This window comes from Corylus avellana, chromosome ca9, assembly GCF_901000735.1.
Source record: "Corylus avellana chromosome ca9, CavTom2PMs-1.0".
Taxonomy (NCBI): domain Eukaryota; kingdom Viridiplantae; phylum Streptophyta; class Magnoliopsida; order Fagales; family Betulaceae; genus Corylus; species Corylus avellana.
The window spans coordinates 2860992-2871005 of NC_081549.1; the positions used below are offsets into that span (position 1 = coordinate 2860992).

Here is a 10014-nt window from a genome sequence, read left to right on the forward strand (position 1 = left end):
TTTAGTTTTCTTATTGGCTATCAATTTTACTGCAGATTATCCTCTCCCAAGAGAAGAATATTCAGAAACTTAATGAGCTCGTGCAGAGTCTTCGGGAACAGTTGCAACAATGCAGGGGTGAAAGTGACATTTCCAATGGCACAGCAACCTCTTTGACTGAACTTCTAACTGAGCTTGAGCGTCATCCAATATTGGAGGACTAGTTATGGGTCAGACGTGTTAAATCAATATTTTAATATTTTGAAGTAAGAAAACCTTGTTTCCTTTCTACGCTGTCTTGCTTCATTGTAAGGTTCTATCAACATTGTTACAATTGTAAGTCAATCCACAACATTAAATCCACATTTTCTGTTGTCAATACTACATTATTATTATTAAAGTCTGCATGTTATGCGCTTTACTCCATTGTAGTTGTGCTCTATGTAGTACTGCCCAATCTTATAGTGACGTAGTGGTTGGAAATCTAGGTAGCATTGGCTAGTAGATACTATGGTTGTTTGGGCAGAAACAAAAGTTCAATACATTCTTTTAATGGTAAATGGTAATTGAGTACTAGCAACTAGTATAGTGAACAAAAAGATTATTAAGAAGAACTCCCTTATCAAGCCATCACAATCACAAACTGAATTAGTAGTTTCAACCATATATGATTAAACCCCAGTAAATGAAGAATGTTGCTCATTGTTCCTGGAAAATCAGTTCTCCGAATGCTTTTACAAAATTCTGACATGAACTAACACCTTAATCAGATCCCGGAGCCTTTTACTTATGCTATCTCCCATTCAAGTTTGAGCATTAAATTCAAATTTCACAAAGGATGTTGTCATTTAGGAGCCTAAATGCTGATTATTTGTCTTATTTCTTTTAGCATTTTGTGTGGACTATCATGAGCTTCCTTTGTTTGTGTTACACATTTAGTGCTCTTCGAGTTTCGTCTGTTGTAATAATAGAACTCCTGAAAGAACCGAATCTGCAAGTGGCTGAAAATTTTTGGTTAGTTTGATTATGTGAAGGTAAACCAAGATGCTTCAATCACTGGCGCAATTATTACTTGAAGTTCTTCAGAGTCTTCATTGAGGGTAAGAACCTTATCAAGATGCCAGTTGAAAATTAATCTTCAGGAAATTTAGAACTTCTACATTTATGGAAAGTGTTGATTCCTGTTAGTTTGTTGTTGTAGGATCCAAGATTTTTATGTCATTTATATTTGCTGTTTCGTTTATGTCATCATCTTGGTAACAAACATGAATAAATAAGGGTAGCCTCACCTGCCGACATACCATCTTTTAGCTTACAATCTATTATAGTATGCAAAAGCATTTAGTTGGAATGGTTATCATGTTACCATTTTAGGAAACCTCGTGATTCACAAGACTGTCCTGCCTCTCCTGCCCACCTCCTTTTGTCTTTCCTTAAAACAAAAGAATTAATGTCAATTATCATACCATGCGATCTTGTTGCAGTGCAAATACATACGAGTGGGGCCTTTTGTACTGGTATGTCACGTATGTGTATTATTGCTTGTATTCGAACTGAATAATGACACATGGGATAGAAACCTTGTACTGCTAAATGCCCAGGAAAAATAAAAAATAAAAAAAGCCCCTTGTACTGTTAATGGGAAGCTCAGGCCATTTTCATCTCTGGTGTAATAAGGAATTTTATTTTTATTTTTATTTTTTCCTGTTGTAATGTAACATGGAATTTTTCGTACAATATCTAGTTTTTTTATTTATATTATTGACTTTTTTTTTTCATTTTTGTCGGTTAATCATGATAGAACCTATTAGGTTTTTGTATTGGCTAAATTCAGATATCCCAAATGTTTAAAGATCTATTATCTGCAATCAAATTTAAGTCAACAATGGAATTGTATCATACATATTTGTAAGAACAGAACCAAAACTTTTCATTGGGAGGCTAAGTATGAATAAGGAGTCAAGCTTAATTTGGTCCATATATATAATAATATATATAACCTCCGTTAATTCCATCCCTAGCAGTTGTGTAGGTGGGTGGTGACAAAATAAATTGAGTATGATTGTTGATGCAATTTTTTGGATGGCCGGGGTGGCGATGGGCAACAAAATAAAGAAATCATCGCCAAAGACATTTGAAGTGAAAAAAAGATAATAAACTAGGGTTTGGGGGAGATCCTTAGTCCCTTTTGACCTGGTGCTATGCTATAGAATCTAGCTGAAATACTATGATAAAGAGATATTGAGATCGTATCTCTTCATCATAGATTTTTTCTAGAACCAGCAACATAAACATAAATACTATAGATAATGAACACCATTAGGGTAAGAAAGAATCCAATTAGGGCTTGAAACATTCAGACAAATTTTTGCTCAATAATTTTCCTATTCATCTCTATGCTCATTAACACTATTTCTGCTACTAAATGAAAATGACGACTACTGCCAACTAGATATAGAAATAGAATGGGATCATCACTTAAGCCTCAAGCTTCAATCCCTTATTGTTCTCTCAAATGCCTTCTAGAGGCAGAAAACACATAATTCAGCCGTCTTTATGTAGTCAATTTTCCTCGACCCATTTGTTATTTCTTTTTAAAGATAAGGATTCTAATAATTTGTTGTTCAAATTACTCGGTAGCACATGTGAAAGAGCTTGCATGAGACTCATCTGCCGGAATAGGTGGTTAGACGGTCCAAAATTTATTTGGGCAAGTGGGTCTCATGTGGGTTTTCTCGCAAAATGTTACCCAAATTACTCAAATTGTTAGAGATCTCAATCCATATGGTACTTTCTTTTATTTTTGTTTGAAAAAAGTGTTATGATGTGATATAAATGTGAAAGTAATTTTGAGTGTTTTGTGTTTGAAATTGTTTGTTAATATTTTTGTTTTGAAAAATAAAAACAAAAGGGACAAGAAAAAAGTTTTACCAAACAAAGCATGACTTTTCTAGATCGTGCTTTATATTATATTCTTCTGACGACAATTTTTCTCCAAGTGTGTATTCTTTCAATTTAGTTTATAAAATTGTTATATGTCATTTTGAACATGTAAAAAAATTTAATAAAATTTTCTCAAACTCAATTATTGTTATTAAAAAAAAAATGGAGAAAAAAACTGACCCCAGATGGTCTTTTTCTTTTTTTTTTTGTTTTTCCCAAAGAGTATAAAGATATGAGTAGTGATAATCATAACATCAGCGTAAATAAACAGTCACTCATGCTGGTGTATTCTATAATATTACTGTCCAAATTTTTTTTAATAATATAATAATATTATAATACACCAACGTGGTGTATTTTATAACATTTATTTTTTAATATTACTGTTCAATTTTTTTTTTTAATAATATAATAATATTATTATAATACACCAGTGTGAGTGACTGTTCACTCACGCTGGTGTATTTTATAAGATTATTTTTTAATATTACTGTTCAAACTTTTTTAATACTATAATACATTAGTGTGAGTGAACAATCACTAACACTGGTGTATTATAATATTATTATATTATTGTTCAAATTTCTTTTAATAATATAATAATATTATAATATACCAGCGTGAATAAATGTTCACCGAATATCCTTACTCATAAAGATATAGATACATTTGATCTCCTTTTGGTACTCTTTCTCGAACTTGATCGAGCACTTTCCAAAGTTGTGTTGGCTTACATCAAACATAAATTGTAGTCTCACCCACCCCATTTACTTATTGATTCGGAGTGCAATTATATGAGCAGTTAGCAGTTTATTGAGAGAAGAAGACGTGTGCAATCAAAAACTAAATGTAATTCTCAAGGAAAGTTGGGTAAAGTGGGTTACTTTCATACCCAACTTCCTTAATGCTTTGAAAACGACAATTCGCGGCCGCTAATCTGTTGCCGTCGATCTTTATATCACACACTAATTGGGGGATCATTTATGGCTCTTCTAACTTTTCATTCATATGTACTTGTAAATTTAATACAACTGTCTAATGAGTAATGGCATTTCACTTCAAGCTAAAGTAACTAATCAATCACCTTTGCAAATTGCAACCACACATGCCAATATGCCATGCCTTTATGTATCTTTTTTTCCACTGTTTCAAGTCTCTCAACACGTGTCAAAAAAGCAAACAAAAAAGTCGGCAGGTTTGCAGTAGTTATACGGCCATCATAATAAGTTAGAGATGAGTAAACAGACATTCCAACTGAATTCAGGTAGCCGTCAAATTTGCGATAATTGTACGGCCATCACAATAAGTTAGAAATGGGTAAACGGGCATCCCAACTGAATTCAGGTAATCGCCACTCCTCTTTTTCATCAAAAGTTGCCATAGGGATGCTCTCTATTTAAATTTTCTCAAAATAAGCATGTACGCTCAATAGAAAATATTTTATCAAATGTCAACTCTACTAGAAATACTATTAAAACACTTCTCACAAAACAATTTTTCAAACCAAAAGCAAAAAATTCTTACACAAACACACTAACAAAAAATTTTAAAATATTAATTAAATAATTACAATGACCATTTTCCTATCAACTTTTTTTTCAGATAAATATAGATTTAACATTGCATTACAACGCCATAAGTTACGTATGTGTTGGGCCTCACTTATTGATGGTGAATATTATAATATTAATTAAATAATTAAATTTTACCATTTCCTACTGGCTAAGAATTGATTTAACAAACATAGCCCAAATTATTGTTATTCCATGTTTTTTTTTTTTTTTTTTTTTTACATGTAATTTTGTATTACTAAATAATGCACATGTATTACAGCAAAGAAAAGCCGTAGTCATAGGCCATGGGCTTAATCAAATTCAAGTGAAAGCCCACGACATGGCTGTAAAAACCTCTCACATCGTGATTAATTGCAGAATGAGCATGGGCCTCGGGCTATAGTGTCAGCCTGTCGGGGAACAGAAAGTGCTATATATCTATATGGACCCAAAAACAATAAGTCATAAAAAAAAAAAATTAGGGAAACTTTATTTATCCTCTCCTAAACTTTCACGCTTTTTGCAGACACCTCCTATTGTTCAAAAACTCTCACTTTGATGTATCAAATTTTTATTTTCTTTCACTTTGCCCCTTCCGTTAGGATTTTGCAGTTAAATCAAACGGTCAAATGAGTAAAAGTCTTTTATACCCCTAAATTTTTTTTAAATTCCAAATTTACCCTTATTTATAAATAAAAAATTAGTAAAAACTTTACTTATCTCTCCTGAACTTATGCGTCTTTTGCAAAAACCCCCACATTCTTTAAAGTCTTTCACTTTGGTGTATCGAACTTTCGTTTCGTTCCAAATATCTTCTACCATTAGATATTGTAGTTAAATCAAACGGTAGAATGAATAAAAGACCTTTATACCCCTAAAATTTTTTAAATTTTCAAATTTATCCTTATTTGTAAATAAAAAATTATTATTATAATTATTATATTATAAAAAATAAAAAATAAAAAAAATAAAATAAAAAGGTAACCCACACTTGTGACCCTCTAATGGATCACTTGGTGACCTACCGAGGTCTTTTAAACTGTTAAAATGCAGTGTTGCACTATTTCGTGAAAGTGTAAGGAGCGGATAGAACACCGATGAACCCACGGGTCAAGAGTTTTTTTTAATAAAAATAAGAGCATTTTAGAAATTTCATACTCCTACGTTAGGATTTAACAAAAAATCATAATGGAATGTGGTAACTGAAACGAAACAAAAGTTCGATACACCAAAGTGAAAGACTTTGAAGACTGAAGGGTGTTTACAAAAAGTGCGTAAGTTCAAGAAGGGTAAGTGAAGTTTCTCCAAATATTATAATTATTATATTAAAAAAAAGTAAGGGCAAGATTGGAATTTCACACCCCTCCGTTAGGATTTCACATAAAATCCTAATGGAAGGGAAAAAGTGGAAGGAAACGAAAGTTGGATACATTAAAGTGAGCTTTTGAACAATGGGGGAGTGTCTGCAAAAAGCGCGAAAGTTTATAGAGGTAAGTAAAGTTTCCCTAAAAAAATCCAAAAAAAAAAAAAAAAACACAAACCCACCAAAAATATTTACTAGTACAAAGTATGTACGTTACAACCCCAAGGGTTGACCTATTTACTAGTACAAAATATGCACGTCCAAAGGGTTGGCATAGTGGTGGAGGTTTGCCGCTTATAGGAATATTACATTTTGAGGTTTCGAGTTCGAAACTTTTTAGGGCCAGTCACTCAGGCAAGGCCTGCGACTCAATGTCCATGCTTTGAGCAGTGCGGAGTATTGGACTAGGGATTAATCTGGTGAATCCGAACCAACTGACACGAAAAGTGGGGCGGAATCAGGGTACTGCTTGGAGTATAAGTAAAATCAGGATCACCCTCATAAAAAATAAAAGGAGAGAATACACGTTATCTCCCTGAACTATCCACTCATTTGCACTTTAACCCTAATATTTAAAAAGTGACATTTTACCCCTCCAAAGTATTTGACATTGAAACTTGACATTCATGAAGTACACTTTACCACCCTGAAATATTTTGAATTGACACTTTATTCCCCCCCCCCCTGCGCCCGCGCGAAGTAACTAAGTTTTGAGGGTAAAATGTTAACTTAAGGGGTAAAATGTACTTCATTGGGTCAAGTGTCAATATTAGATACTTTGAGGTGGTAAAGTGTCATTACATTGAGGTTAAAAGTATAAATGGGTGAATATTTCAAGAGGGTAAACTGTATTTTCTCCAAAATAAAAATAAAAATTTTACATTACATTACAGGTGTTTGGGACATGGTTGAAGTTGAAGAGCCTCCTGTAGTCCTGTGGAGGGAATCTGAAGCATAAATAAGTATTGGTGCAAGCAGTGTTGATGGCAGGAAAAGATGGGTCGGCTTTAAAACCTCCTTTTGAAAGTGGCAGTGGGTGTGTGGGTTGATTTTACCAAAAGAAAAAGAAAATGGAATATATAGTCTATAGAACGAGCAGCAGAGGAAACTTGAATTTGAATTGAATTGCCTGAGAGGGGTTTGGTTGGCACATGAAATGGATCCGTCCATCATGTTTTCAATGCTTCTCTGCTTGCAGATGCTAATCTGTATCTAGCCAACTAAATGCTTTGCATGCGTGCATTTAAAGGGCTCTGAATTCTCGTTTCATTGATGGAGTATAAATAAATTATTTCATTCTACGGCTTGCTTGGTTGATAGTATATAAATTCTTTTATAAATGCTAGAATCACACACACACACACACATATATATATATATATATATACCTGGATTCCTTTTGACTTTCTTCTCAATTTAAATTTATTGCTAAGTGTTATTGCTACAAACCTGACTATGGTTTGGGGGATTATATTTTTTTTATTATAAATTTATGTGACAGTTCAAACTTCAAACGAGAGTATCACAATATGGGTAAAGAAGTTGAGCAATAAAATTTGATATATAATATTTAATTATTTAATAGTTGACGTGGTAAGTGCACGTGAACTACCGTACTATTTTTTGACACATAAAGTTTGGAATGTGACTCGAATTAATTGTAGAATATCTCTCTTTTAAGCATTTGCTATGTATTTTTGATAAAAATTGTTGGGTTAAGATTTGGCACATTCGGTTTGCCTGTAAAATTGTTGAAAATGAGCACTTCAACATGTTCAGAAACAGACTCTACAAGGCCATGTCCGGACCCCCAGAAGTCAAGTCCGGACCCAGTTTCCAGAGAATACCTGTTGAAGGACCTGTCCGGACCGCCAGAAGAAGGGTCTGGACACAGAAACCAGCAAGGCTATTCTAAAGAGCAGGTTCGGACAGCCAGAAGCAGGGTCCAGACCTGATTTCCAGAAACTATTATTTGATGGGGAGGTCCGGACCGCCAGAAGCTGGGTCCGGACCCCATTTCCAGAAAGCCTCGATCTTTATGAGATGTCCGGACACAAGTGTTGGAGGTTCGGACATCGCTAGGTTTCGCATATGTAACCCTAGCCATGTCCGGACCCCAGATTAGCCCTGTCCAGACATGGCTGCTTTATTTTGTTTTATTTTCTATTTAAGCTAACCTATTTTGCCATTTACAAGTACGTATTTTGGAGAGCAAAATCAAAGAGCTTAGAAAGAGATATTGTTCTAGCTTATTTGAGAAGGGATTAAATACGTGAAGTCAATCGGAGTTCCGATGAAAGAAAATTTTTTAGAAGAATTGTGCTAGATGTTCTGAAAAGGGCTACTGAGGTAGAAATCAAGTAGGTCGCTTGTCGTGTACAAGGAAAAGTAAATTGCAAAGGTTTTGTAATTCTTCTTGTATTCCTTATTCTTCTTATAGTGGATTGATTTCTTGGGTTTAGCTGCTCCGGTGAGATTTTACATTTAGAGAGTTCTCTAAATGGTTTCTTCTTTGTAACTAAATATCTGTGTTCTTAATTGCTTATTTCATATCTATATTTGGTTGATCTTTTAACTGCTAGGTTAGATCTTTTTCTGGATAATTTATGTGAAACACCTAGACATTTGGATAGGTGTTGTTTGGAGTCGTTTTAGAATTTTCAAAAACAATCTCTATATATATGTATAGAACCTTATATTCAAAGCATAAGGGTTCATTTTAGAAAAGAAATAGCACATCTAGTAGAATTCCAACAGAAAACTCTCTGAGATTTGAGATGTCATTGATGTTAGTTGTGTGCTTTATAAAGTAGAAGCGAAGTGATAATGCAGGTAATTTTTTAGATTATTTTACAATTAGTTCCAAGTTTATAAGACAAACTCAAACTCTGCTCCCGGAAATATAAAAAAATATATTTAAACAACACCATACACCTGTCTTCATTAATTAACGTATTTTAAGTAACTTTTTATGTCAATTACTTAAAATAAAATAAGATAAAAGTCACTTAAAGCACGACGGCCAGCGTAAAATGAGTGTAAAAAATACCATTACTCTATTTAAACTAATAATTTTTTTTTTTCTAAGCAATACATTCAAGGGTTAATGAATTCAGTTGATAAGTAAAATTATAATTATATACCTTGACCTTAAGGGACTTTAAGGGATTAAGAGACTGCCTTCCTTCCATGGCAAAATTATACCATTCAACGGCTTGGTTGGTTGATAGTATAGTAAATGATTGCCCGAGGTGTTGTCAAGTGTGGGTGGGGGGGTGGGGGCGGGGGGCAAGGGGATAAAGGCAAAATCAAGATTTTAAATGTTCTTACTAGTTTCGGGCCCAAGCTCAGCCCGGCCCCAGTCCTATACTTGAGGTACACGCACGAAGGAGGAGGTGGTGAATGGTTGCGGCAGCTTGCAATGAAGGAGGAGACGCGGGTGGGTGGTGGAAGTCGTGGGTTTTAATAAATATAAAATCTAATAACCCAAATAAAAGAATTTGATTATTGAAGACAGCATTTATGAGCAAAAGTAAATAGGGCAACGACCTACCTAGGCAACCTGGTTAAGGTTGTGAACCGGAATCTTTTTTTTTTTTTTTTTTAAACCCAAGACAGAGAAGCGGGGTTAGAGCCAGAACTTCGGTTTGGCATTGGTATGTTACTGTAACAACAAAAATTAATTGATGTAAAAAAAAATAAGAATGTTTGGTATTGAAAATTATAAAATGAAGAAAAATAAAATGTTCTGTAGTTTTTTTTTTTTTTTTTATTTTATTTGAGTAGTAATAAAAAGTGATTAATATAATGTAAAAAATAAAAATGTTAAAAGTTGAATTTTTTTTTTATGAATAGTAATTGGCTGTTGGTAAACGGTGTCATTACGATAAAACAACACCTTACCCGCGACAAAGCCAAACAGTTCAAAAAAATGTAAGATAGTGGGAGGTGATAAAGAGGATGAGCTTTTGAAAAATATTAATGGAACAAGTCGTTGAAGATGCGAAGAAAAAGAAAAAAATCATTTCTCTTCTCGCACGCCGCTAGATGGGAATTAACAATAATATTAATCTGTTTCATCAGATTTCCAAAATATAAAATAAGAGACTCATGAACAACTTGGTTTGTGGCAAATTCAGATCATATATGTCAATGCCTATAATTGCAAAAATTTGA

At 33.6% G+C, this 10014-nt stretch overlaps 1 long non-coding RNA gene across 1 annotated transcript; it reads left to right on the forward strand.

Annotated features, from left to right (window-relative positions):
- Window positions 1-39: 39 nt before the first annotated feature.
- On the forward strand, window positions 40-1222 carry LOC132162021 (uncharacterized). Its single transcript, XR_009438194.1, has 2 exons — window positions 40-315; window positions 999-1222. It is a non-coding gene; the product is annotated as an uncharacterized LOC132162021 (long non-coding RNA).
- Window positions 1223-10014: the final 8792 nt, after the last annotated feature.